The sequence below is a fragment of the Suricata suricatta genome, chromosome 3 (genome assembly GCF_006229205.1).
Source record: "Suricata suricatta isolate VVHF042 chromosome 3, meerkat_22Aug2017_6uvM2_HiC, whole genome shotgun sequence".
In the NCBI taxonomy this organism is placed as follows: Eukaryota; Metazoa; Chordata; class Mammalia; order Carnivora; family Herpestidae; genus Suricata; species Suricata suricatta.
This window is the reverse complement of record NC_043702.1, coordinates 42,709,747-42,735,384: the sequence shown is the minus strand read 5'-3', so window position 1 is coordinate 42,735,384 and position 25,638 is coordinate 42,709,747. Positions and strand designations below refer to the sequence as shown.

At 38.2% G+C, this 25,638-nt stretch overlaps 1 protein-coding gene and 1 long non-coding RNA gene across 6 annotated transcripts in view; one reads left to right on the top strand and one right to left on the bottom strand.

Annotated features, from left to right (window-relative positions):
- Positions 1-2,367: 2,367 nt before the first annotated feature.
- LOC115287621 lies at positions 2,368-14,140 on the bottom strand. 2 transcript variants are annotated; one of them, XR_003906569.1, is made up of 2 exons: positions 13,899-14,140; positions 2,368-2,590 (listed from the first exon to the last, which is right to left on the bottom strand). It is a non-coding gene; the product is annotated as an uncharacterized LOC115287621 (long non-coding RNA). The 2 variants fall into 2 exon arrangements; XR_003906570.1 differs by lacking the exon at positions 13,899-14,140 and adding an exon at positions 13,621-13,885.
- The window catches only part of C3H2orf88 (chromosome 3 C2orf88 homolog), a 57,445-nt gene continuing 45,058 nt past the window's right edge, over positions 13,252-25,638 (top strand). For 2 of the 4 annotated variants that reach the window (XM_029934247.1, XM_029934244.1), the window contains exon 1: positions 13,252-13,351. The gene's annotated coding sequence lies outside the window, so the exon portion shown is untranslated. Of the gene's footprint in view, positions 13,352-25,132; positions 25,196-25,638 lie in introns of those variants that run through there. The other 2 variants (XM_029934245.1, XM_029934248.1) reach the window with 2 other exon arrangements.

Here is a 25,638-nt window from a genome sequence, read left to right as displayed (position 1 = left end):
GTAGTAATGGCTTGTTTAAACAAAGTACACAATTCTTTACTCTTTCATACATATCTCACTGCCTGCTCCTGAATTTGTATCTTTTTCCCCCTGGAGTTTGGCCTGTAACAGTTATTTCAAAGAGGATGTATAGTAAACTTTCTGTTATATTTATTTATCCTCACATTTGAACTATAATTTAGCTAGAAATAAGATTATAGGTTTAAATATATTTTCCTCCCAAACTCTGAAGATATAGCTTCAATGTTTTCTAACCAGTAATCCCTCTCCAATTCCTGATTTTGAAGGTGATTACTTTTATTTCCTTTTTTATTTTTATATTTTCTTTTTGCCTCTGGAAACCTTTAGAATTTTCTTTGTCTTTTAAATAGTTTGGTGTTTAAATTTTTTTAATTTTTATTTTAAAGAAAGAACATGTGTGCAAGCAGGGAAGAGGGACAGAGGGAGAGAGAATCCCAAGCAGGCTCCATGCTTGGTGTGGAGCTTGATGCAGGGATTGATCCCACAAGCCCGGGATCATGACCTGAGCTGAAAACAAGAGTTTGACACTTAACCAGTTGAGATGCCAGGGGTCCATATCTTTGAAATTGTTAACTTTTGTTGTCCTTTGAGTTTGTTATCTTTATTACAAAATGCTCACATTCCTTAAAGACCTAATTAATTTTCCCTTTAAGGTCATCTTTATTTTTTGGTACAGGAGATTGCCTTGGTTAGTGACATTTTCCTTGAACAAAAGCCTAAACCTTGGCTTGTGTTTCTCATAGGATGAGTATGAGTGTGTGTGTGTGTGTGTGTGTGTGTGTGTGTGTGTGTGTACATACATGTATGTGCATGTGTGCATGAGACAGAGAGAAGAGAAAAAAACAAGTGGAGAGGAAATGAAAAGACAGGTGAGGAGAGAAGAAATGCTTGTGTACCTTAAACAGGGCTCCATTGTTCTATTTTCCCTTTCAGGGGTCCACTCCTCCCTTGGAGGTGTTCTCAGTCCCTCCACTAGAGGCACTGTTCATGTCTCAGAGCAAACAGCTTCATATTTTATTTCCTTTCTTGGTCAGGGACTGAGGAATACAGGAAATGCCCAGTTGCACACGACCTCCTCTGACTTCCGCTCCAGCTGGATCCAGGCACTTTTTCTATTTTCATGTGGTTGTTCCCAGTGGATACTCTTGCTTTCTGTCTCCATGAGATCAATTTAATGGGCAATGTTCTAGGTCTGGGAGGTTCATGCTCATGCAATGTGTGTGTGTGTGTGTGTGTGTGTGTGTGTGTGTGTGTGTGTGTGTGTGTGTGTGTGAATGCACAGCAAATGTGCCATTTTGCAGAGTTCTGATTTCTCTGCAAGCTTTTAATGTTGGCCAAACTTCCAACATTAAAATGAAGAGAGATATTCTAGTTCTGGCCCCAGTGTGGCTGACTGACTATGATTGCCACTCCCAGTTTTAGGTTCCCACAGGAGAGTGAGCAGGAAAGAAGAATTTGCCATCAGCGCTGTCAGCCTCTCTCTGTGTCTCAGTTGTGGCCCTCTGGCCCTTCTGTCTACCCTCGCCACCGTCTTCACTCTACACCAGGCTTACACTACCTTCTTGTTCATAAGGAGCACTCATAAGATTGGTTTCCATTGCTGATCATGGCTCTTGATTTCATAAATTTCTTCCTCCCTCTTCTGGTCTCTTGTGGCCCACAGTTGGAGGTAAGGTAGGAGCCAGCAGCCTGACCTTGTTTTATCATCTAGCAGAGCTGGGTTTCCTTTATCCTTAAACTTTCATGTGGCTACTTAACTCTGTCTGGCTGTATGTAGGTGGATTGATTTTTTTCCCCCAAGATGCCTGATGGGGTCTACTATAAACACATTCCAAAACTAGTTTATAATAGAAATAACACCACAAGCTGGATAGAGGCAGTATAGCCTAGTGGGGGTGGGGTCAGATGACTAGGGTGCAAATCCCAGCTCTTAAGGCACACTAATGGTATGACTGAATAACTTACTATCTGTATATCTCTGTATATCTCTATATCTCAGCTTCCTAATCTCTAAGATGCAAATGGCTAATGTAGATCCTTTCTCCCGTCACTTTTCTTTACCAGGTGAGCTCTGTTATGGTGCATTTCAGCAGGTGGCAGTCAGGTGGCAAGGGAGAGTGCAGCTGAAATATCGTGGCCCTTTTAAAGAAAAACATACAAAACTGTAGGTACAAAATTAGAGACAGGGCCTTGGAAGAGGGCTATGCAAGTGAGGAGCACCCCTGGGCTTCATCAGCTTCACTACAAATTTCCTCTGCTGCAGTGGGAATGGTACAGAAGCTACTTCCGGGTTATTCCATAGTGTTATTGGGGTATAGTTTCACTTAATATAGTCCCTGGCAGATAGTAAGTGTGAAATCAGGGTTAGCTTTTATTATTCTTGGAGGCACACAGAGGGTTCTGTGTTGAGGTAAGTGTGGAAATGCCACACAGTCTTTCACTCTTGGGGATTGACAACGCATGTTAACATACATAATTGTAATACAACAATCAAAATGTGCAGGTAACTTAGAGGCTTTGTCACTTTGTAGCCGATCTGGTCTTCTTCCCTTGCTCGCCATCTGCTGCTCTGAAAAACAACACAAAACAAAACAAAGTCCAGTCTAGTTTACATTTCCATCCAATATTTTTAGTTGACACTTGACCGACACAGGTTTGAACTGCAGATTCACTTATATACAGATTTTTTTTTACAGTACAGTACTGCGAGTGTATTTTCTCTTCCTTCTGATTTTCTTAGTAACAATTTCTTTTCTGTAGCTTTATTATAAGAATACAGTATAGAATACAGATAACATACAAAATATGTGTTAATTGACTATGTTGTCCATAAGGCATCTGGTCAGCAGTAGACTATTAGTGGGTAAGTTTCAGGGGACTCAAAAGTTACACATGGAATTTCAACTGTGTAGGGGGTGGGTGCTTCTAACCCGTGTGTTGTTCAAGGGTCAACTGTAGTTTTTTTAGAAAGTACTTGGGTTTGCTTGCATAAAATGCCCAGTGTCTTATATATCCTCTTCCTTCCTCTGAGAAGGTCAGATGTCTGAAAGAAGATATACTATTATAATAGTAAGAGAGGTATGTGGCTTATATGGCTGGAAGGTATGGGGGTAAGGATTGGCTTCTGGCATTCCCAGTGCTCTCCACCTTTGCTGCCTCCTTTGCATGCCAGGCAGCCTATCTGTCTGGTGGCTGAAGGAGGCCGTGGTTCCTTCTAGTTTAGGCAAAGACCCTTTCAGCTCAGCCTCACTTTCAGCTCCTGAAGATGCTAGGGACAAGTGCTTCTCAAACTTTAACAGGAATAAGAATCACCAGGACAGCTTGTCAAAAATACAAATTCCTGGACCTCACCCCCATAGATTCTGATTAAGTAGGTTTTAGGTACAGTCTGAGAATTTAACTTGTTCCAAAAGCTCCTAGGTAGTGATAGTGCTGACACAGCCCATCCAGGGAACATGCTTTGAGTTAGCAAGGTTCCCCCTTTGAAACCTGTGACTGCAATAGAGCCCTACCTGAGAAGTCTACCTTGTAGCCACCTTCTGGCCACCTTCCCTGCATGGCCACTATTTGAAAAGATTCTCAGCCAGAAATGTAGCCTCTTGGGGCACCTGGGTGGCTCAGTCGATTAAATGGCCGACTTTGGCTCAGGTCATAATCTCACAGGTCGTGGGTTCGATCCCCGCGTCGGGCTCTGTGCTGACAGCTCAGAGCCTGAAGCCTGCTTCAGGTTCTGTGTCTCCCTATCTCTCTGCTCCTCCCCCACTCATGCTCTGTTTCTGTATCAATAATAAATTCAAACATTTTTAAAAAAAGAAATGTAACCTCTTGGCCTCTCTCTGTCTGATCACGCTATGTCAACATGTTGTAACTGCTCTATGTTGGGTTTGGGAGGGGCAGCCCGAGAGAGCTTTCTTCAAGAGTGGGGCAAGCACTGCTCCTTTACCTTCGGTATTTCCCTCACATACTGAGCATTCCTCCCAATCACCAGGTGAAAGCCAAGAGAGCAGAGTCGTGTATCTGCTTTTCTCTGTCTACCTCTCTCCCATGCACCTCCTTCTCATTAATTACTGGGTCTGAGAAAAGAGAATGATGCTCATTCATTTCTCCTACACCATAATCGACTCAAAATCCTCCAGTAGTTTTCCATCTCAGAATAAAAGCCCAAATCCTGATGCAGGCCTATAAGATCCCACATGGCCTGGCCTCTTCATTCCTCTCCTGATTCCACAGGTCTGGCTCTTTTCCTGTTGACTCCCCCACTCACTCTGGCCTCCTTGATGCCCGCTCGAGCCCCTGGGACACTGTTCTAGGGTCTCTACCACACCAATTAACAACATCTTGGAGCATAGTTTAGGAAACACAGACTAGGGAGTAAATATTCCTCAAAATATGAGATACTGTCACTTTGTGAAACTGAAAAGCAAAAGACACATCATTAAACAGAAGTCAAGACACTGTCATCAAAGCAATTCAAAATTGTTAAGGCCTCAATCACAAGGAGATACATCTCATGCCTGTCAAAATGGCTGCAATAAAAAACATAGGAAACAACAAGCGTCAGGAGGATGTGGAGGAAAAGGAACCCCGTGCACTGTTGGTGGGAATGCAGACTGGTGCAGCCACTGAAGAGAACAGTATGGAGTTCCCTAAAAAAAATAAAAAAAGAAATACCATATGATCCAGTAATTCCACTTTTGGATATTTAACCAAAGAATATGAAAACACTAATTTGAAAAGATATGCACCCCTATGTTTACTGCAACGTTATTTACAATAGCCAAGATATGGAAACAACCTAGGCATGTATTGTAGAATAATGGATAAAAATGTGGTGTGTATGCACAATGGAATGTTACTCAGCCATAAAAAGAATGAACTCTTATCATTTGCAACAACATGGATGGATATGAAGGGTATTATGCTAAGGGAGATATGTCAGTCAGAGAAAGACAAATACCATGCAATCTCACTTATATGTGGAATCTGAAAAACAAAACAAATGAGCAAACAAACAGTACTTATATACCAAGAACAAACTGGTTGTTACCAGAGGGGAAAGTGGTCAGGGGGGGAGTGAAATAGGTGAAGGGGATGAAGAGGTTAAAAAATGTGAAGACTTATGGGGAAGAGCACTGGGTGTTGTATGTAAACCAATTTGACAATAAACTATTTTTAAAAAATAGAAAAAATGAAAAATAAAAAATAAAAAATGTGAAGACCTAAGTCTCATAGCTAGAAAAAGTTAGGGTTGAAACTTAGTTTGGCTCCTTACTTGCTACATGACACCAGGAAAATTACTGAACCTTTCTTGTCCTTCTTACACTTAAAATGAGTATATGCAGCCCTTGCTTTGCACAGTTCCAACATGCACACATTTCAATCACCGTTATTTAGTTAAATTACACGAGTTTCCTGACAACACAGTTCAAATTGCAGTTACCACATATAGTAACTGTGAGTGATTGCATAAAATACAAACTTAGTTACTAGCATTTCAATTTCCAATTGCCATGTAAAATAATATACGCACGTTGCAGTCAATAACCTATCACATCACCTGTCTCAAAGTCTGTCCATGATTGGCACGTGTGCACCTGTTATTCACTTCACACACAGACCCCAAAGCCTATATTGCGTCGAGTCCTTGATGCCCAGTGATAAACACATGCAACATTTTACAATAATCGCTAAACAAAAGAATGAGCCAGAAATGATGAAATGCGCCAAAGAAATGAAAAGTGTTGACGCTAGACATGAAATGGAAATCAACCATAAGAGAAGGGAAAGAAGAAATAAGCTGACCACAGGAATGCTGACATTGCTGCCTCCGAGAAACAGTGACGTCCATCTTAGCAACACGAGGGAAGTAATATGAAGAAAAAGAGGAAAATGTCCCAGAGGGAGACGCTGGCAAGAAACTTCCCACTAAGGGTGCCTGGTGGCTCAGTCGGTTAAGTGTTCAACTTCCGCTCAGGTCATGATCTCCTGGCTCCTGAGGTCGAGCCCTGCATCCGGCTCTGTGCTGACAGCTCAGAGCCTGGAGCCTGTCTTCAGATTCTGTCTCCCTCTCTCTTTTTCTTTGCCCCTCTCCAACTTGTGCTCTCTCTCTCTGTCAAAAATAAATGTTAAAAAATTATTAAAAATAAGAAAAGAAACTTCCCACTAAAGGAAGCCTCAACTCTATGTCATGACATTGGTAAAGGATAAGCTGACCCAGACTGAGAACGGAGTATGCCCATTTGCCAGAGTAAGAAAGTCACGGGATCCCGACTGTAAGATAGAAGACAGAAGGAGGGAGGCTGGAGCTGTTCAGACCACTCTCCAGAAGTGTCTGTGACTTCGTGTTTGTAACTAAGTCTCCAGAAATAAAATACTTCAGTTCTGTATGTTCCTGATGTTTTAAATCACAGTATACTAATTTACTAATTTTATAAATCTTTAGATTTCCTCAGAGATTTAGAATCTAACAATAGGAGAATTTTAAAAGTTTTGACAAAACATTTATAAAGTCATGAACCATTGTAATTTTCCCATTGGTTCCTAGAGTCTCTGCATACTTTCAGCCCGCACAGTCATTTTTATAGTCTTATATTATCTACCAAGCAAAAGGAAGACTGCCTGGATAATAAAAGAATTTACCTTACAGGGTTTGGGGGCAGATCAAATGAAACAGTGCATGGCAAGCACTGACTATGTGGTCTGGCCTGCATTCAGCTCTAAATGAATGTTGTCTATTTTATGGTATTATTCCCAGTTGCTTTATCTTATAGGAATTTGGGGGGAGGGGTTACAGTCATGTATGACTTATTTTTATATTATAATTGGGTGATTTAGCATCATTGGAAGTATTTTTAAAAATATATTCCAAACTGAATACCTAAGCATTTCCTCCAGAAGAATTTGTGATGGTTATGCTCTGCCTCCCCACCGAAAAACATCCACAAAACTTATGAGTCATTCATGGAAGGAAAACACAATATTTAGGAACACTTCCACTGGAAAAGGAGTCAAAAAGATTCAAATACATTATGAATAAGACATTACTATTTCATTTCCTTATTTTATTTTTGTCCATCCCTGGGTTTTCCCTTTAATATTAAAAGTGTCAGAGTGGCTCAGTCATTTGAGCATCCAACTTCGGCTCAGGTCATGATCTCACAGTCTGTGGGTTTGAGCCCCACGTCAGGCTCTGTGCTGACAGCTCATAGCCTGGAGTCTGCTTTAGATTCTCTGTCTCACTCTCTCTCTGCCCCTCCCCCACTCACTCTCTGTCTCTCAATATAAAATAAAGACCAAAAAAATTTTTTAAATAAAATAAAAATAAAAGTGTTGGGGCACCTGGGTGGCTCAGTCGGTTGTTTCTGACTATTTAGACTAAGGTCATGATCTTGTGGTTCATGCATTCAAGTCCCACGTTGGACTCTGCACTGACAGTGTGGAGCCTGCTTGGGATTCTCTCTCTCCCTCTCTCGCTCTGCCCCTCCCCCATTTGTACTCTCTCTCAATCAAAATAAATAAAATAAAATAAAAATAAAAAGTGTCTTGTTCCTTTAGAAATGTGCGTCTATGGGCCCCTGGGGGGCTCAGTCAGTTGAACATCCCACTTGAGCTTAGGTCATGATCTCTCAGTTTGAGAGTTTGAACCCTGCTCCAGGCTCTGTACTGACAGCTCAGAGCCTGAAGCCTGCTTCAGATTCTGTGTCTCCCTCTCTCTCTGTCTCCCTCTCTCTCTCTACCCCTCCCACACTCACACTCTGTCTCTCTCAAAAATAAACATTAAAAAAATTTTTAAATGAAAAAGAAATATGCTTTTAGAGGGGCACCTGAGCGGCTCAGCTGGTTAAGTGTCCACCCTGAGCTCAGGTCATGGTCTCACTGTGAGTTTGAGCCCCACGTCGGGCTCTGTGCTGACAGCTCAGAGCCTGGAGCCTGCCTCAGATTCTGGGTCTCCCTCTTTTTCTGCCCCTCCCCCACTGGTGCTCTGTCTCTGTTTCTCTCTCCCTCAAAAATAAATAAACATTTAAAAAATTTTAAATATGCTTTTAGAAATAAAAGAGTGAATATTACCTGAAGCTCATTTGGGGAATTACTTGTGGAAGTGCCTACAATGATTACAGAAACGGGGACTTTTCAAAGGAATCTGCACAAGGCTGATGGAGGTCTTATGTGGGGTCTTAGGACCCAAGAAGAGCTCTGGAAATGAAGAGGAAGTAATGATGTGTTTGTTATCGTTGATCCTATATTAAAAATAGCAGCTTAAAGTACTCCAGAAATGATTTTGTTGGTTACATGGCCATGTGCTTTGTAGTGGAGGAAAGCTCTTGAGAGGCTGCCTGCTGATGAGGGAGCGTTTTCTCTAATGGGCAGGTTGTGAGGGTATTTTGGGGGGAAAGGGTAGGTGGTAGGGGAGCAATTTGTGAGTTTTGATGCTCTTGCAAAACACTGCATCTGCTACAGAATGTAGGTGGGCTGCTGAACTGGTTGATAAAGTGAGTGTGGCTTGTATCAACTCTAGTCATCCGGGAAAAGTAGTATGTGCTCAACAGTTAAAATGGTTTACTGCGTGCAAAGGGATGTTCTTAAAGAAGCAGTTGAGCTAAGACTGCAACCTAGTGGTGAGTTTGTTATTAGGAAAAAAGTGGCTGCATTCAATGTAGGCCATTGATAAAGGCTGCATTTGAATTCAAAGTGAAAATAACTACAAAAGAGAAGTATGTTCATGCTCTTCATGGAAAGGTTGGTCCTCAAGGAGTGTTGTCAAGGTGCCAGAAATGGAGAGAGTATGACTGGAATTGGACCCTGCGTAGGTAGCATTTTCTGTCTTGTCTGAAGCTTCTGCACTTCTCTGTTAGTCTCTTTAAGGATAAAGTACTACCTTGCTGGGCCTGCGCTAGCTGATCTTCTCACACTAGTTGGACTCATTGCTTCTGTTTACTGGTTTAATCTGTTCCACCTTAAGGTAGACTTTACTTGCTTTTTGTTTTTGTGATTGAAGCGATTCAAATCCTAGTATTCTTGAAGTCAAGTAAGTATTTCATGTAACATGATTCTAAATATCATTCTCATTCTTTGACTCAGTGGTAATTATGGTTTTTTTAGGGTCTCATGTAGCTTTTACTTCTTAGAAATGCTTCTTATTTGTTGTATTGATTATTTCATATTCTATTGTATTAACATGTAAAAATTGATTGATAAGTCACCACTGAGGCTTTGTTCCTGTTAAGAGGATCATTTCTCTTTATACAAAATATGGGATATCCAAAAAATGTCTCTGTGTAAGAATTTGAGTTCTTTAATTGTTGTGTACCTTGATCTCACTTTTAAAGTCTACTTTTATCTTAATTTTCCTCATTTCTTATCAATATTTTTAAGCCTTTACTTAAAAATTAATTTGTTTTCTGATTTTATTGTCAAATCATTCTTGTTCCTTAGTAGTCTAATTTTTAGTTCACTTATATCATCTTTGTTTTTATGTAGTTTTATTTTACCTGCAAAACTTTACCTATGATTTTTTTTTCTTTGTTTGCTCCTCCTAAATCTTTTTTTTTTTTTTTTGACAAAGCTGCTTGGTATTTGGGTATGAAGTATGGTTATTCTGTAGATAATAAAATCAGTCTTGTGCTTTAATGAAGCGTATCAATATATACTACCATTAGCTTTCCAGTTCTTCCTCCACCTCAGGTCCTATGCATTTAATTCAAGTGCATTTTCAGAAAATGTCATCATTCTTCCAAGTTTCATGCTCCTAAATGTTGGAGGAGGGGAGTCCATAGCCTTGCCAAATGCAGATAACCCATGATTGCAAGACTCACTGCAGTGAGTCGACTGTAGAAAGCACATCTCTGTCAGTGAAGTGATGGCCTCTACAAAATTTAGAGGATCTTTCGTTTCCAGCGTCACCTTAATGAAATAGTTTTGAATTTCCTCGTGTTCTTTAAAACAACTTTCTACAAAGTACAAATTTGGACTTGATTTAAATGTGGTGAACTAAGAAAGCTATGAAATCAGCCACTCTGTAATCGATACAGAAATCAATGCTGTAATAGTAAATTATCTGAGAGAGCTTTCTCTTTCCCTGGCACTCACTTGGGATGTATCCTGGGAAATCTGGGACACAAAGATCATGGTGACTGACATGACACTCTGAAAACAATTTCTACTAAAATAAAAGTTTATGGGGCAAAATGCTTTTCTATAAATTAATGAGTATAATACCGAGGGAACCAAAATAAATTCCTCCTTGTCCATATACTTAATTATAATTTGGAAAGAGGAGACAAGTTAATGAAACAGCATGACAGGTCTCAGAGCTATAGATTTTCAACAAATTATATAACTAGCTATGAAAAATATATGAGGAGACGTTTTTGAAGGCCTTCAAAATCTTTTTAAAAACAATAATGTCTTTAATAATTCAGATTTATTAATTACTCCAGAAGTAATATATTGAAAATGAGCATGCATTGCATACTGGAAAGTATCATTTTCTATTTAAAATTTTATTAACAGAAAACCATGTATAAATATGTATAAAAATCCTACAACTAAAAAATGTAGGACTCTCTGGTTCCCCAGCCTAACTCAACAGCAAGCTCACTGAGAAGAAAAAGCAGAATAAATGCCTAGATCCATGAGTGGTATCCTGAACTCCAGCTTTCTGAGGTCTTGGAAAGCCTATTTCCCCCCAAATACTCTTTCCTCCTTCAACCCCATATCCCTAAACCACTACCCAGAGCAATAAATTGATGGGATATAGAGACATGAATGGCAAATTTATGGATGATAAATTTTGCACAAGCTCAATACTTTGAGAGGGTGATAAATCTTAAAAATATCTAAGTGTATTTCTTATACTACTACAAAATAAAAATTCATGTAAAAAAAAGTACTATAAAGTTTATTTGTCCCTCATGATCTGCAAGAAGATGATTCAAAATGGGGTAATTTTTTTCCTAGCAAATTGCCTCAGTCACATCCTATCCCGCCTTACCTGCGTTAATGTTGGGGGTAACCTGGATGGAATAAGTCGGAATGGAGTTCCAGTCTCAGCCAGCATTTCTGTTTCTACTTGCTATTCAAAGTGTGGTACGTGGACCAGTACAATTAGTATCATTTGGGGACTTGTTAAATATGTAGACACTTAGTCTTCATCCTATACCTACTAAATTAGAAGCTGCATCTTTGAAAGACCACTGGGTAATTCATAGCATATTACACATTGAGAAACACTGCCTTGTGTAACTTGGGTGGGTTACTGTCCCGAATCTTTCCCCTTCTTTGTTTCTCTTTGGTCAGCTGTGTAGGAATTTTAAGACTGGAAGGAACCTACTATGAGGATTCGTGGTTTAGAGCACAGACTCTGGAACTAATGTTGGCTGAGTTTGATTCCCAACTCTGCCACTTACTGCGTGAGCTTGGGTAAGTTACATAGCTTCCCTGTGTCCCTGTTTCCTCATTTGAAAAATAGGCATTATGTGAAATAGGCATTAAGGAAAGCACTTGTGATGAGCCCTGGGTGTTATTGGTAAGTGATGGATCACTAAATTCTACTCCTGAAACCAGTCTTACCAATTATGTTAACTAACTATTATTTAAAAATTGTTTAGTATTTATTTATTATTGAGAAACACAGAGACAGCGCATGTGCAGGAGAGGGGCAAAGAGAAGACAAAACACAGAATCCAAAGCAGGCTCCGAAGTCTGAGCTGTCAGCACAGAGACCAACTTAGGGCCTGAACCCACAAACTGTGAGATCATGACCTGAGCTGCAGTCGGATGCTGAACCATCTGAGCCACCCAGATGTCCCCACTAACTAGTATTTAAATAAAAACTTGAAATAAATAAAAAAGAAAAAACAGATTATAATTATATCTCATTCATGAAGTTGTGAATAATTGAATTTAACAAATGGAAGTATTTAGGTTAGTGCTAATTTAGTACAGAGTAAGTACAAGTATCAATTCTTATTATGACTTAACACTCTGGATTAACTACCATTCTAGAATATATAGAGATGACAACTGACTAATTTTGAAAGATACTAGTGAGAGCTTTCTGTTAGTGTTTGAAGACTTGAGGAAAGCTCCATGGAGGAAGTGGGAATCTAGAATAGTTTTAGGGGATGATGAAATTTGGGGATGATTAGAGACAAAAAACATTAAGGACATTCCAGGTGAAGTAGGCTTAGAGGCAGAAATAAATACTTGGAGAGGAACAGAGGAAAGCATGGAATCATGCCTACGGGGTGCCAGGAATGTTGAAGAAGGCATGGGGTTAACAAGAGCAGGAGACTGATTAGGCAGGCTAAGACTGGATTTCTTAACTCCAGACTAAAAAGTGGGAGACAGATAGATAAATGGATAGACGATAGATTAGATAGGTAGATAGATAGATAGAGGCAAACAGAATAAAATGATGCTGAAAAACATTAGTAGGATGGCTCAGTGGAAAAGAGCGAAAGAAATATGAAGCAGAATTTGGTTATTAGATATGGAGCAAACATAGGGGAGGAGGCAATTATAGCTCCAGGATTTTAAATCTGCAGGACCAGGAATGTGAAGGTGTTTTTAGCAAAAATTGAAAATATTAGAAGCATAGGTGCTTTGAAGAAAAGCTGTATTTGTTTTTGGAAGTGTTGAGGACAGAAGATGGAAATACATCCAATAAATGATTTGGCAGATGTAGCAGAAAGAGCTTTGTTTGGAAAAAGCCAGTCATGCTTCGCCTTTTACCATCAATATAAAAGTAAAACCTTAGAATTCTAGAATGATATCTTTGTTTTATGCGTTTCAAATTCTTACAATCTGTCTACTAAATATTTTTAAAGTAAGTTTAAGTTAAATGAATTGCAGTATTGGTTTTTTGTGAATCGATCAGAGAACTTGAAGGATGATGAATCTCACATCCACTATTCCATTATTCTGGTCCCTGGACAGCATTTCCACTAGCCTCAAAGGAATGAAGGACAAAAGAAATATGTAGCTCTCAGACTCTGCTAAATACTCCCAGACCTAGAAGGCAAAGATCTTAATCTTTTTGTTCAGGAAATAGACTGGCACAATTCAGTGCCGTCATCAATAATGTTGACCAGAGTCTCTTGCCTTGAATGAAACAGGAGCAGAAAAATTGATTGGGAGGGGCATGTGTGTTATCATAATACCCATCACTGGGTGAAAAGTGCATTTGTGAGCAAATCTAGCACTCCCTAGCAACCGTTTCCAGGCAAAGGGGGCCTAGGAGCCAGCTGTGGTTGCCTTTCAGGAGCCACCAGACTGTTTCTACACACTTCATAAGGTTTCTGTTTGAGATTATTTGGATTCCAGGTTTAAGGTATAGTTTTCCTTAGCAACTCTTAATACTAAATATTTTGCTTTTTAGTGATTGACCCAATAAACCTAATATTACTCCCTTTTGTCCCTCTCTAACTATAACTACACAGATTTTTAACCATAATGGAATATGTCTGAAGTCAGGAGTTTCTGTATTTTAAAAGCTGTTTGTGTCCATTCCTTTTAAGCCTGCCAGTTTCTTAAGTGGTCTAAGACTATACCCAGATTTACAGCCTCTTCTGAGAGCATAAAACGTGGTATTATACACACCCCAGAAACCTTAAACTTTGAACTCTCCTCCTGGAAAATCCATCCCTGACCTTCTTGTGCGGACACCCCTCTCCTTCCACTGCTGAGCATGATTTATGTTCTTGCCCCCTGGCCTCTGGAGCAGGATGTCACTCAGCTCAATGGCAGTGAAGCAGGAGTTTCCGGAGGAACTGGAGGGTAATGCCAGAACTTGATGAGGGGCAAACAGGTATACTAGTGAATAGAAGTCTCTGCAAGGAGAAGAGTGCTCAGAAACCTTAGAGGAAGATAGTAAATACCATAGACTCATCTTGGCTGAGTACTTCCTGATACACCTGAGCAATTCAGCACCCCTGATTCTGTCCACGCTGCTTGTTCCTGGAGTCTGCAAATACTTCCCAGAGTAGACACTTGGATTTAGTCAACCATACATTCATGCTTTTATCCCCACGGCTGCTGGAAAGCCTCACCCTCTTCCCTGGCTCATTGTCCTCCTGCTGGCCAGTCTCTTCCCTCCATTCCTCCGGATCCTCCGAGGGCCTCATCCCTTTGCAAACCCACTTCCCTCCTCACATCATTATTACGATTGTGAGGTTGAAACCCCAAGGACCTTACTTCATCTCCAGGCCCCTCAAACTGAGCCTGCTCTTTTCTGTAACCATAACCTCATTAACAAGAACCAGACTGCCCTCCTTTTTAGCTGCCTATGCTGTTTCCAAGCCTTTCTTATTCATTTTCAGAAGCAGCCCCTCTGCATTTGGGAGACAGAGAAGTATTCAAGAACATGGGATTTAGATGTGGACCGTGTTTTGGGATGCTGGGTAGATCGCCCAGCCTTTCTGATCCTCTAGTTCCATATCTGGAAAAAGAGGATAAGAATATCAAGTTTATGGAGGTTAACTTATGTTTTGTTCTCATAAACCTTCACTGATTACCATGTGCCAGGCATTTTTCGAAGTACTGAGAAAAACAGGTCCTGCCTTCATGAAGCTTGTAGTCTCATGAGACAATAGTTAAGAGTGTTTTTGGTTTGTCTCTTGTTTGTTTGTTTGTTTGTTTGTTGTTTTGTTTCCTAAACTCCACATAGGGGTGAAATCATATGGTATTTGTCTTTCTCTGACTTACTTCACTTAGCATTATACTCCCTAGCTCCATCCACGTTGTTGCAAATGGCAAGATTTCATTCTTTTTTATGGCTGAGTAGTATTTCGTTGTATATATAGACCACTTCTTTATCCATTCACCTGTCCATGGACACTTGGGTTGCTTTCATATTTTGGCTCTTATAAATAATGATGCTATAAAGAGAAGGGTGCATATATCTTTCCAAGTTAGTGTTTTTGTATTCTTTAGGTGAATATCCAGTAGTGGAATTACTGGATCATATAGTAGTGCTCTTTTTAACATTTGAGGAACCTCTATAATGTTCCCCAAGGGGCTGCCCTGGTTTCCCAGTTGGCATTCGCTTCACAGTGTTCCCTTTTCTCCACATCCTCGCCTACACTTTTTTTCTTCAGGTTTTTATTTTAGCCATTCTGACAAGTATGAGGTGATATCTTACTGTGGTTTTTATTTGCATCTCCCTAATGATTAGTGATGTTGAGTATCTTTTCATGTGTTGGCCAACCTTATGTCTTCTTTAAAGAAGTGCCTATTCATTCTTCTGCCCATTTTTAATTGGATTATGGTGTGTGTATATGTGTAAGTTCTTTATATATTTTGGATACTAACCCTTTATCAGATATGTCATTTGCAAATACCTTCTCCCATATAGTGAGTTGTCTTTTAGTTTTGTTGATTGTTTCCTTCACTATCAAGAAGCTTTTTATTTTGATGTAGTCCTAATAGTTTATGTTTGCTTTTGTTTCCCTTGAATCTGGAGACCTATCTCCAGACATTGCTGTTGCCAATGTCAGAGAAATTACAGCCTATACTCTCTTCTAGGATTTTTATGGTTCCAGGTCTCACATTTAGGTCCTTAATCCACCTTATGTTTATTTTTGTATATAGTATAAGAAAGTGGTCCAGCTTCATTCTTTTGTATATAGCTGTTCAGTTTTCCCAGCACCATTTATTGAAGAGACTATCTTTTACTTATTGTATATTCTTGCCTCCTTAATCAAAGATTAATTGACCATATAATTATGGGTTTATTTTTGGGCTCTCTATTCTGTCCTTTTGATCTATGTGTCTATTTTTGTACTGGTACCATGCTGTTATGATTACCACAGCTTTGTAGTATATCTGAAAATTTGGGATAATGATTCTTCCAGGTTTTTTTTTCTTTTTCAAGATTGCTTTGGTTATTGGAGGTCTTTTGTGGTTCCATACAAATTTTAGAATTGTTTGTTCTAGTTCTGTGAAAAGTGCTGTTTGTATTTTGATAGGGACTATATTAAATCTGTAGATTGCTTTGGGTAGTATGGACCTTGTAACAACATTTGTTCTTCCAATCCATGAACATGAAATGTCTTGCCATTTGTCTGTGTCATCTCCATTCTCTTTCATCAGTGTTTTACAGCTTTCAGAGTACAAATCTTTCATTTCTTTGGTTAAGCTTATTCTTAGATATTATATTATTTTTGGTGCAAATGTAAATGGGATTTTTTGCTTAATTTCTCTTGCTGCTGCTTCATTATTAGTGTACATAAATGCAGTGGATTTCTATATATCGATTTTGTGTCCTGAAACCTTACTGAATTCAACAATCTGTTCTAGTAGTTTTTTGGTGGGATCTTTAGGGTTTTCCATAGAGAGTATGATGTCACCTTCAAATAGTAAAAGTTTTACTTTTTCTGTACCAATTTAGATGCCCTTTATTCCTTTGTCATGACTGATCGTTGTGGCTAGGATTCTCAGTACTCTGATGAATAAAAGTGGTGAGGGTGCACATCTTGACCTTAGGGAGAAAGTTTTCAGCTTCTCACCACTGAGTATGATGTTAGCTATGGGTTTTTCATATATGGCCTTTATTATGTTAAGGTAGCATATTGTTTTTGTTGAAGGCTTTTATCATGAATGGATGCTGTCCTTTGTCAAATGCTTTTTTCTCCATTTTTGAAATAATCATATGGTGTTTATTCTTTCTCTTGTTGATGTGCTATATCACATTGATTCATTTGTAAATATTGAACTGCCTTTGCACCCCAGGAGTAAATCCCACATGATTGTGGTGAAAGACTTCTTTAATGTATTGTTGAATTCAGTTTGCTAATATTTTGTTGAGGGTTTTTGCATCATGTTCATCAGAGATATTGGTCTGTAATTCTCTTTTTTGTAGTGTCTTTATTTGGTTTTGGTGTCAGGGTAATGCTGACCTCATATAATGAATTTGAAAGCTTTCTTTCCTCTTGTATTTTTTTTTGAAATATAAGAAAATTATATTAGACAATAAACTATATTAAAAAAGAAAATTATATTAACTCTTCTTTATTTTTTTTAATGTTATTGAGTAGATTCCACACCCAAAATGGGGCTTGAACTGACAACTCTGAAATCATGCTGCACCAACCAAGCCAGCCAGCCAGGAGAACCCCTAACTCTTCTTTAAATATTTGGGTGTATTCACCTGTGAAGCTCTCTGTTCCTGGACTTCTGTTTGTTGAGAGTTTTACGATTACTGAATCAATTTCATTGCTGGTAATCAGTCTGTTCAAATTTTCTACTTCTTTCTGATTCAGTTTTGGGAGGTTATATTTTTCTAGGAATTTATCCATTTCTTCTCGGTTGTCCAGTTTGTTGGTATATATTTTTCATAATATTCTCTTATAATCCTTTGTATTTATGTGGTATACATTGTTATTTTTCCTCTTTCATCTCTGATTTTGTTTATTTGAGTTTTCTCCCTCCCTATTTTTTTAATTCATCTGATTAAAGGTTTATCAATGTATTGATCTTTACAAACCAGCTCCTGCTTTTATTGATCTCTTGCATTTTTTTTTAGACTCTATGTCATTTATATTTGTTCTCATCTTTCTGATTTCCTTCCTTCTACTGGTTTTGGGTTTTGTTAGTTCTTCTTTTTCTAGCTCCTTTAAGTGTAAAGTTAAGTTGTTCATTTGAGATCTTTCTTGCTTCTTCAGGTAGGCCTGTGTTGCTATAAACTTCCCTTTTAGAACAAATTTTGCTGCATTCCAATGATTTTGGATTTTTGTGTTTTCATTTTCATTTGCCTCCATGTATATTTTTATTTCTCTTTCATTCCTTAGTTTACCTATTCATTGTTTGGTAGCATATTATTTGAACTATATGTATTTGTGTTCTTTCCAGATTTTTTTAAATGGTTGATTTCTAGATTCATAGCATTGTGGTCAGAAAAGATGCATGGTATGACTTTCATCTTTTTTAATTTGTTGAGACTTATTTTTGGCCTCATATATGATCTATTGTAGAGAATATCACATATGCACTTGAAAAGAATGTATATTCTGTTTTAGGATGTTCTGAATATATCTGTTAGATCCCTCTGGTCCAATGTGTCATTCAAAGCCTCTGTTTCCTTGTTGATTTTCTGTTTGGATGATCTATCCATTGATGTAAGTGGAGTGTTAAAGTTCTATACTTGTATTGTGTTACGATTGATTACTTTATTATTTTTGTTATTAATTGCTTTATGTTTTTGAGTGCTTTCATGTTGGGTGCATAAATATTTACAATGTTATATAGTCTTTTTTTAATGTTTATTTTTGAGAGAGAGAGACAGAGTGTGAGTGCAGGAGGGGCAGAGAGGGAAGGAGACAGAATTTGAAGCATGGTCCAGGCTCCAATCTGTCAGCATAGAGCCCTGACATGTGGCTCAAACCCATGGACCATGAGATCATGACCTGAGCCGAAGTTGGATGCTTAACCAACTGAACCACCCAGATGCCCCGATATTCTTTTTTTTAGGTTTCTTTGTTTTTTAAGGTCATTTTTTGGGGGAGGGGAGAGAGAGGGAGAGAGAATCCCAAGCAGGCTCTACACCATGTGTGGAGAGCCCATGTGGGCTTAATTTCATGAACCGAGCCAAAACCAAGAGTCAGACACTTAACGGATAGAGCCACCCAGGTGCCCTGTGATATATTCTTGTTGGATTGTTCCCTTTATAATCATGTAGTGTCTTTCTTTGTCTCTTGTTGTAGTCTTTGTTTTAAATTCTATTTTGTCCAATATAAGTATTTCTACCCTAGCTTTCTTTTCACATGAGTTTGTATGAAAACTCCTTCTCCATTCCTTGGCTTTCAATCTCCTTGTATCTTTAGGTCTGAAATGAGTCTCTTGTAGGCAGCATATGAGTGGGTCTTGCCCTTTTATTCTTCTGTGCTCCTGTATCTTTTGATTGGAGTATTTAGTCTACTTAACATTCAAAGTAATTATTGACAGGTGTGTGCTTACTGCCATTTTGTTACTTATTTTGTGGTTGTTTTTGTAGTTCTCTTTTTCTTTCTTCTCTTGCTCTCTTCTCTCACAGTTAGTTGGGTTTCTGTAGTGATATACTTGGATTTCTTTCTCTTTACTTTTTGCATATCTATGACGGATTTTTTGATTTGTGGTTACCATTTTTTATAACATCTTATGCGTATAGAAGTCTATATGAAGTTGATGGTCACTTTAAGTTTGAACCCATTCTTACTCCTCTGCTCTCCATGTTTTAAGTATATAATGTCCTACTTTACAAACTTTTATTTTGTGATTACCTTGACTAATTTTTATAGATATACTAATTTTACTCCTTTAGCGCTTCCTACTTTTTTTACTCCTACTTAACGGTCTTTCTTTTCTACTCAATGAGTACCCTTTAACATTTCCTGTGGGGCTGATTTAGTGATCATGAATTCCTTTAACTTGTCTGGGAAACTCTTCATCTCTTCTATTCTGAATGAAGGCCTTGCTGGATAGAGTACTCTTCTCTGCAGGTTTTTTCATTTTAGCACTTTGAATATATCATGCCACCCCTTTCTGGCTTGCAAAGTTTCTACTCAAAAATCCACTGTTAACCTTTGAGGTTTCTCTTGTATGTAACTATTTTCTTTTTCTTGTTTTTTTTTAAATTCTCCTTTATTCACTACTTTGTGCCATTTTAATTATGTGTCTTGTTGTGTACCACTTTGGGTTGATTTTGTTGGGGCCTCTCTGTGCCTCCTGGATCTGTATTTCTGTCTCCTTCCTCATATTCAGGAACTTTCCAGCTATTATTTCTTCAAATAAATTTTCTGCCCCCCCCCTTTTCTCTCTTCTCCTTCTGGAATCCCTATCATGTGAATGTTATCATGCCTGATCATGTCACCTAGTTCCCCAAGTCTATTTTCATTTTTTTACTCACACCTGTTCAGCTTGATTAGTTTCCATTGGTTGGTCCTCCAGTTTGCTGATCCATTCTTCTACTTCTATCTGTTGTATTTTTTATTTTATTTATTGAGTTCTTCATCTCTGAATGGTTCTTTTTTATGTTTTCTGTCTCTTAAGCATCTCACTAAGGTTCTTCACTCTTTCCTCAAAACTGGGAATATCTTTATGACCACTCTGACATTAGTAAACAAATATCCCTCCTGTATACCTTAGACATTTTTCAAACTGATGCTTCTATGCTGTGTCTCTGAGGGGCTGCTTGTTGTGCTGTCTCTTTAAGGGAGGGGATTGAGTTTTCTCTGACCTTCCTGGTTCTCCCAAAGCCAAGCCATTGATTTTTAAAGTTCTAGGCTTTAAGTCTTGTTGATTATAAGAACTGACAAAATCTGTTCCCCTGATGTTCAAAGGGGGAATATTGTTGTGGAGATTCATCCTTACCATGTGGATACCCCAATGTGAGAATCTGTTTCTCTCCTCTTCTCTGTGCTTTTGGCTTCCTCCCTCCTCCAGTCACTCCTGTGGGTCTGTTTAGCTCTGGATCACATCTCTGCCCTTCCTACCCTCTTCAATGTGGCCTCTTCCCTATATTTAGCTGTGGAGAGTTTGTTCTGCCAGTCTTCATGTGTTTTCTGGGTTATTTACACTAATGTGAATACTATCTAGTATCCATGGGACAAGGCAAACTTAGGGTCCTCCTAGTCTACAATCTTCCCCAGAATCTACATTTATAATTACAAAAGTATAGTAATTTAAATTACTTTAGCATATTTTAATATCTGGTAAGGATAGTACCCTTATTGCTCTTTATCAGAATTTTCTGGTCTATTTTTCTTTGTTCACCGGGTTTTTTTTCATGAGAACTATAAAATTGGTTTATCTAGTTTCAGAAAATCATCTGTATTTTTATTATAACTGTTCCTTGGTAATTTATAAGTGTAACATACTGCTTTGTGATACTGAAACTTCCTATCAAAGAACATAGTAAGTCTTTACATTTGTTCAAATTAACTTTTATATATTTGTGAGTATTAGAACAAGTCTCCTCTAGGTTCTGCATATTTCTTAGTAAGTCTTGATTATTTTGGATTTTATTGTTATTGAAATAGGATTTACTTGTCTATTATTTTAAAGTTAAATTTGTATGTATTTATATTAATTCTATGTTACTCAATTTCTCTTTCTCTTTTTTAATAAATTTATATTCCGCTTGATGCCAGCAGAGTAGGTCTAAGGACCATCCAAGAGGGTCTGTGGCTTCAAACAGGATGGAAATAAAATGTGAGCCAGCAGGAGGTGAAAGAAGAGTTTACTAAAGATATAGAGAGAGTAGATAACAGACAGAGTGAGTGTCTGAGAGACTCGGAAAGGAAATGAGGGAGGGATCTGGATTTTTTTTTTTGAGGATGTTGTTCTCATGTATGTGTACACGTACAGGCATCCAAGAACCAGTTAGAACAAAGACAAGAGCCCAGGTGCCACTCCTTGGAGCCAACGGGTCTTGGCATTGAAATGTCTATCACTGGTAGTCTGAAATGTGCATTTGATAGCTCCCTCCAGTCATTTTCACTGGTCCTTCTTTAGATGTTATTTATCCTAGAGAACCATTAACTCCTTGTCCCATACAAGGAGCATAATTAGTCTTTACAAGACATGTGTAAAGTAGGGTGGGGGTGCAGGTCCTAGCAAGAATAGAAGCAGGGAAAAGGAGCAGAAAGCAGAGTTTTATGGAATCCTTCAGTTTCCCTGTCTCATTGTTACCTTACTAAATTCTTTGTCATCATTTTCATTTGCTATTTCTTGAATTTTCCAGGTGTACAATCAATCATACTATCTACAAAGATATAGTTTTTATTTTTCCAACTGTTATACCTTTAATTATCTGTGGTATTGGAGTTATTGGGCAATCAATTAGAAACTATGAAGTAGTAGTGGTGATTATGGACATCTGTCTATTTCCTGACTTTATGAAGAATACCTCCAGTCTTTCTCCATTAGGAAATATGCTAGCCTTAAGGCTGATATAAGATATGCATGAGCATATAAAGAAAGTTTTCATCAACTCTTATTTTGAGTTCTTTTTTAAAACTCTAGAGTAGATTTGATTTTTCTCAAATGTCTTTCCAACAGCTATGTATATGAACACAATTTTTCTCCATGGATAAAATACATTAACATATTTTGTACTGTTGAGCCATTCTGTGCAAGTGGTGGAGGAGGAAACCCATTTGATTATGATTCATTATTCTTTGAATATAGCTTGTTAATATTTTATTATCATTTTCAAATGATATTCAACAGAAAAATTGATCATCTTTTTTGCAATTTATCAGGTTTTGGTATCAATATTATAATTTATTAAATAATCTTGAAGTGTCATTTTTCTGATATCTAGAACAATTTAAATAGCATTAGAATTATCTATCTCCAAAATTTCCTTTGTGAGATACACACAAACCGCAAAAGCCACTTTTTCTTATGTTCCACTGGCCAACAAATATTATACAATTGAGTTTGAATTTAAAGGGTGGGGAAATAAACTCCACTCTCTGGGAGAAATTGTAAAATACTGTGGTCATTTGAGCAGAGACTGAGTCCACTCCAGGCAACAAGATAGATTGCCTATGTGGGAGCTAATGAGGAATAGAGAAGAAATATATACTTGCTGGCAGATCTCCCACCTGAGACCCTTTTTTCAAGGCTTATTTAAGAATCCATAGAAGCATTAGAAGAGAAAGCCAAAATTTTAACATGTTCTCCCCACAGTACATTGATGGACTCTGTGTTACACTTACACAAGCAGGGACTGACAACACTATAATTTGCCCCAGTCCAAGGAAAGAAACATTTTTCTCTCTTCCCTCTCCAAATACCAAAGAACTAGAAAGAGGATGAGGAGATATCTGGGAGCCAGACCCTTGTCTGTTCTCACACTAAACTGACAGAGCCATAGTTTTAAACTTAAGGGAGGATGGGAGAAAAACTAAACAATCCAAATTATGTATTTCTGATAACTGGAAATGACTGAATGGCTGTAGAATCAGGCCAAGACCATGAAGGAGCCTCTCCACAACAAAAGAGAGGAATTTAACAGAGCACAGAAAGGAGATTGAGGAAAAGAAACAAGAAGCAGAGATGGAAGATGAAGGAGAGAAGGTGGCAAGGGTCCTCAAGGAAATTGAAAGGGTTGGTTGTAGTTAATATAGCCTGGGCTTGAACAGGAGGAAACAAAGTTCATCTTCCAAGAATGGAGGAAAAGCCGTTAAGAATGGGTATGAAGGTAGGTAATTATGCGTACAGGGGTCTAGAACACTGATAACCTCAATTTTCTTAATGGAGTAGATAGTGAGGATGTCTGATGAGAATGAGGACAGCTTGAACAGTGAGGAAGATTTATAATGTTCACTGAAATACTGAGGTCAGAATTGACCTAAGGTGGACAAACAAAAGTAAATTATCTTTTTTTCTCTGCTAGCAACAAGTTACAAAAGAGAAAAAGAACCCAAAGGACCATCTGAAAAAAGTAATAAAATGTTATATAAAGACATCAAACAATATGTCTTTAAATAAATATAATATGAAAAACATGAATTCTACCCAAATTAAGGAAATGTAACATAATTTTAATTTAAATTTGACTAATATTTGGGAGGAATTGGCTAAAGTGATCTTAAAGGTTATATGAGATAATCCATGTAATAAGACTAGTGAGGAATGATTTGCCTTACAAGATTAAAGCATATCACAACCTCCTTATATTGGCTTTGGTTTGGGCTTAGGAAGAGACAAGTTACAGGACAGAATAGAGAGCACTCAGAAATAGATTCCAGTATATGTGAGTATTAGATATATAACAAAAATGGTATTTCAGTTAAAAGAGATAAGATGGGTTATTTTTTATTTTTTTTATATTTTTATTTTTTTTCCATAATATTTTATTGTCAAATTGTTTTCCATACAACACCCAGTGCTCTTCCCCTTAAGTGCCCTCCACCATCACCACCACCTGTCTTCCCCCCTCCCCCCTCCCCCCCAAGATGGGTTATTTTTTAAATGGTGCTGACCTAACGGTCTATTCATCCGGAAAAGAGTATTTCAAGAAGTCCTAGATTGATTAAAGAAAAGAAGGAAGAAATAATAGGTTTCATATGCAAGAAATATTCCTCAAGTTGCTGATTAACCAAGATAGGACTTAGAAGCTATAAAAAGAAAGACATACATAATTTAAATTTTTAATTCATTTACAAAGGATTTAATATCAGAAGGAAGTGAATGTTGTGCTTCAACATAAACTTAACTTTTAAAAAAAACAACAATGGGGGTGGCTGGGTAGCTCATTGGTTGAGCATCTGACTCTTGATTTTGGCTTTGGTCATGATCCTAGGGTCATGGGATCCAGCCCTGAATTGAGTTCTGTGCTGAGTGGGGAGCCTACTTAAGAGTCTCTCTCTATCCCTCTGCCCCTTCCCCCTGCCTGTGCTCTCTCTTTCTAAAATAAATAAATAAATCAGTGTGCCTGGGTGTCTCAATTGGTTGAGCATTGGACTCTTGATTTTGGCTCAGGTCCTGATCCCAGGACTGTGGGATGGAGCCCCACAAGTCTCACATTGGGCTCCATGCTGAGCATGAAGCCTGCTTAATATTCTCTATCTCCCTCTGTGCCTCTCCCCCTTTTGTGTGCTCTCTCTCTAAAATTAATTGATTAATTAATTTACAAAAGAAAGAAAAAAGCAAACCAGTTTTAAATATAATAGTAAAATTATAAAATTAAAAAGGAAATAATAACTTAGGGAAATGACCTAAAATGTGTGATAGAGATTTAAGCTCTATAAAAAAGTGTTTACAAAAGTGTTTACAAATAGCCAAAAAGAAAAAAAAATGGACAAATGAGATTTGGAGAAAGCAAATCTAAGAGGCTAATAAACATGAACTCAGCCCAACTTTGCTAGGAGTTAGGGAAATGCAAATAAAATAACAATAATATATCACTGCATAGCCATTAGATGAGCAAAAGTGAAAAGTGGAATTACCTCTTGCTGAAGAGATTCGGGGAAAGGGTCCTCCCTTGTATGCAGAAATGGTAACTGTTTCAGCATTTTGAAAAGAAATAGGAACTAGCCACTGAAAGTAATCATATATTTACATCTCCCACTCTTAGGAACCTGTCCCATGGAAATAAAATCACTGCTAGACAAGATCTACATGCAATTCTGTGTTGTAGCACTGTTTGTAATAGTCAAAGACTGAAAACAAAGTAAATGCCCCTCAGTAGGTGAGTGACTAAGTAATGATGGCACCCCCGCATCATGTTGTATTGTGCAGCCATTAAGATGGAAATAGGTTTTTTTTATGAATTTCATTTTTTAAGTAGTTTATTGTCAAATTAGTTTCCACACAACACCCAGTGCTCTTCCCCACAAGTGCTCTCCTGCATCACCACCACCTCTTTTCCCCCCTCCCCCTTCAACCCTCAGTTCATTTTCAGTATTCAATAGTCTCTCAAGTTTTCCGTCCCTCTCTCTCCCCAACTCTCTTTCCCTCTTCCCCTCCCCCTGGTCCTCCATTAGGTTTCTCCTTTTCTCCTGTTAGACCTATGAGTGCAAACATATGGTATCTGTCCTTCTCTGCCTGGCTTATTTCGCTTAGCATGACACCCTCAAGGTCCATCCACTTTCCTACAAATGGCCAGATTTCATTCTTTCTCATTGCCATGTA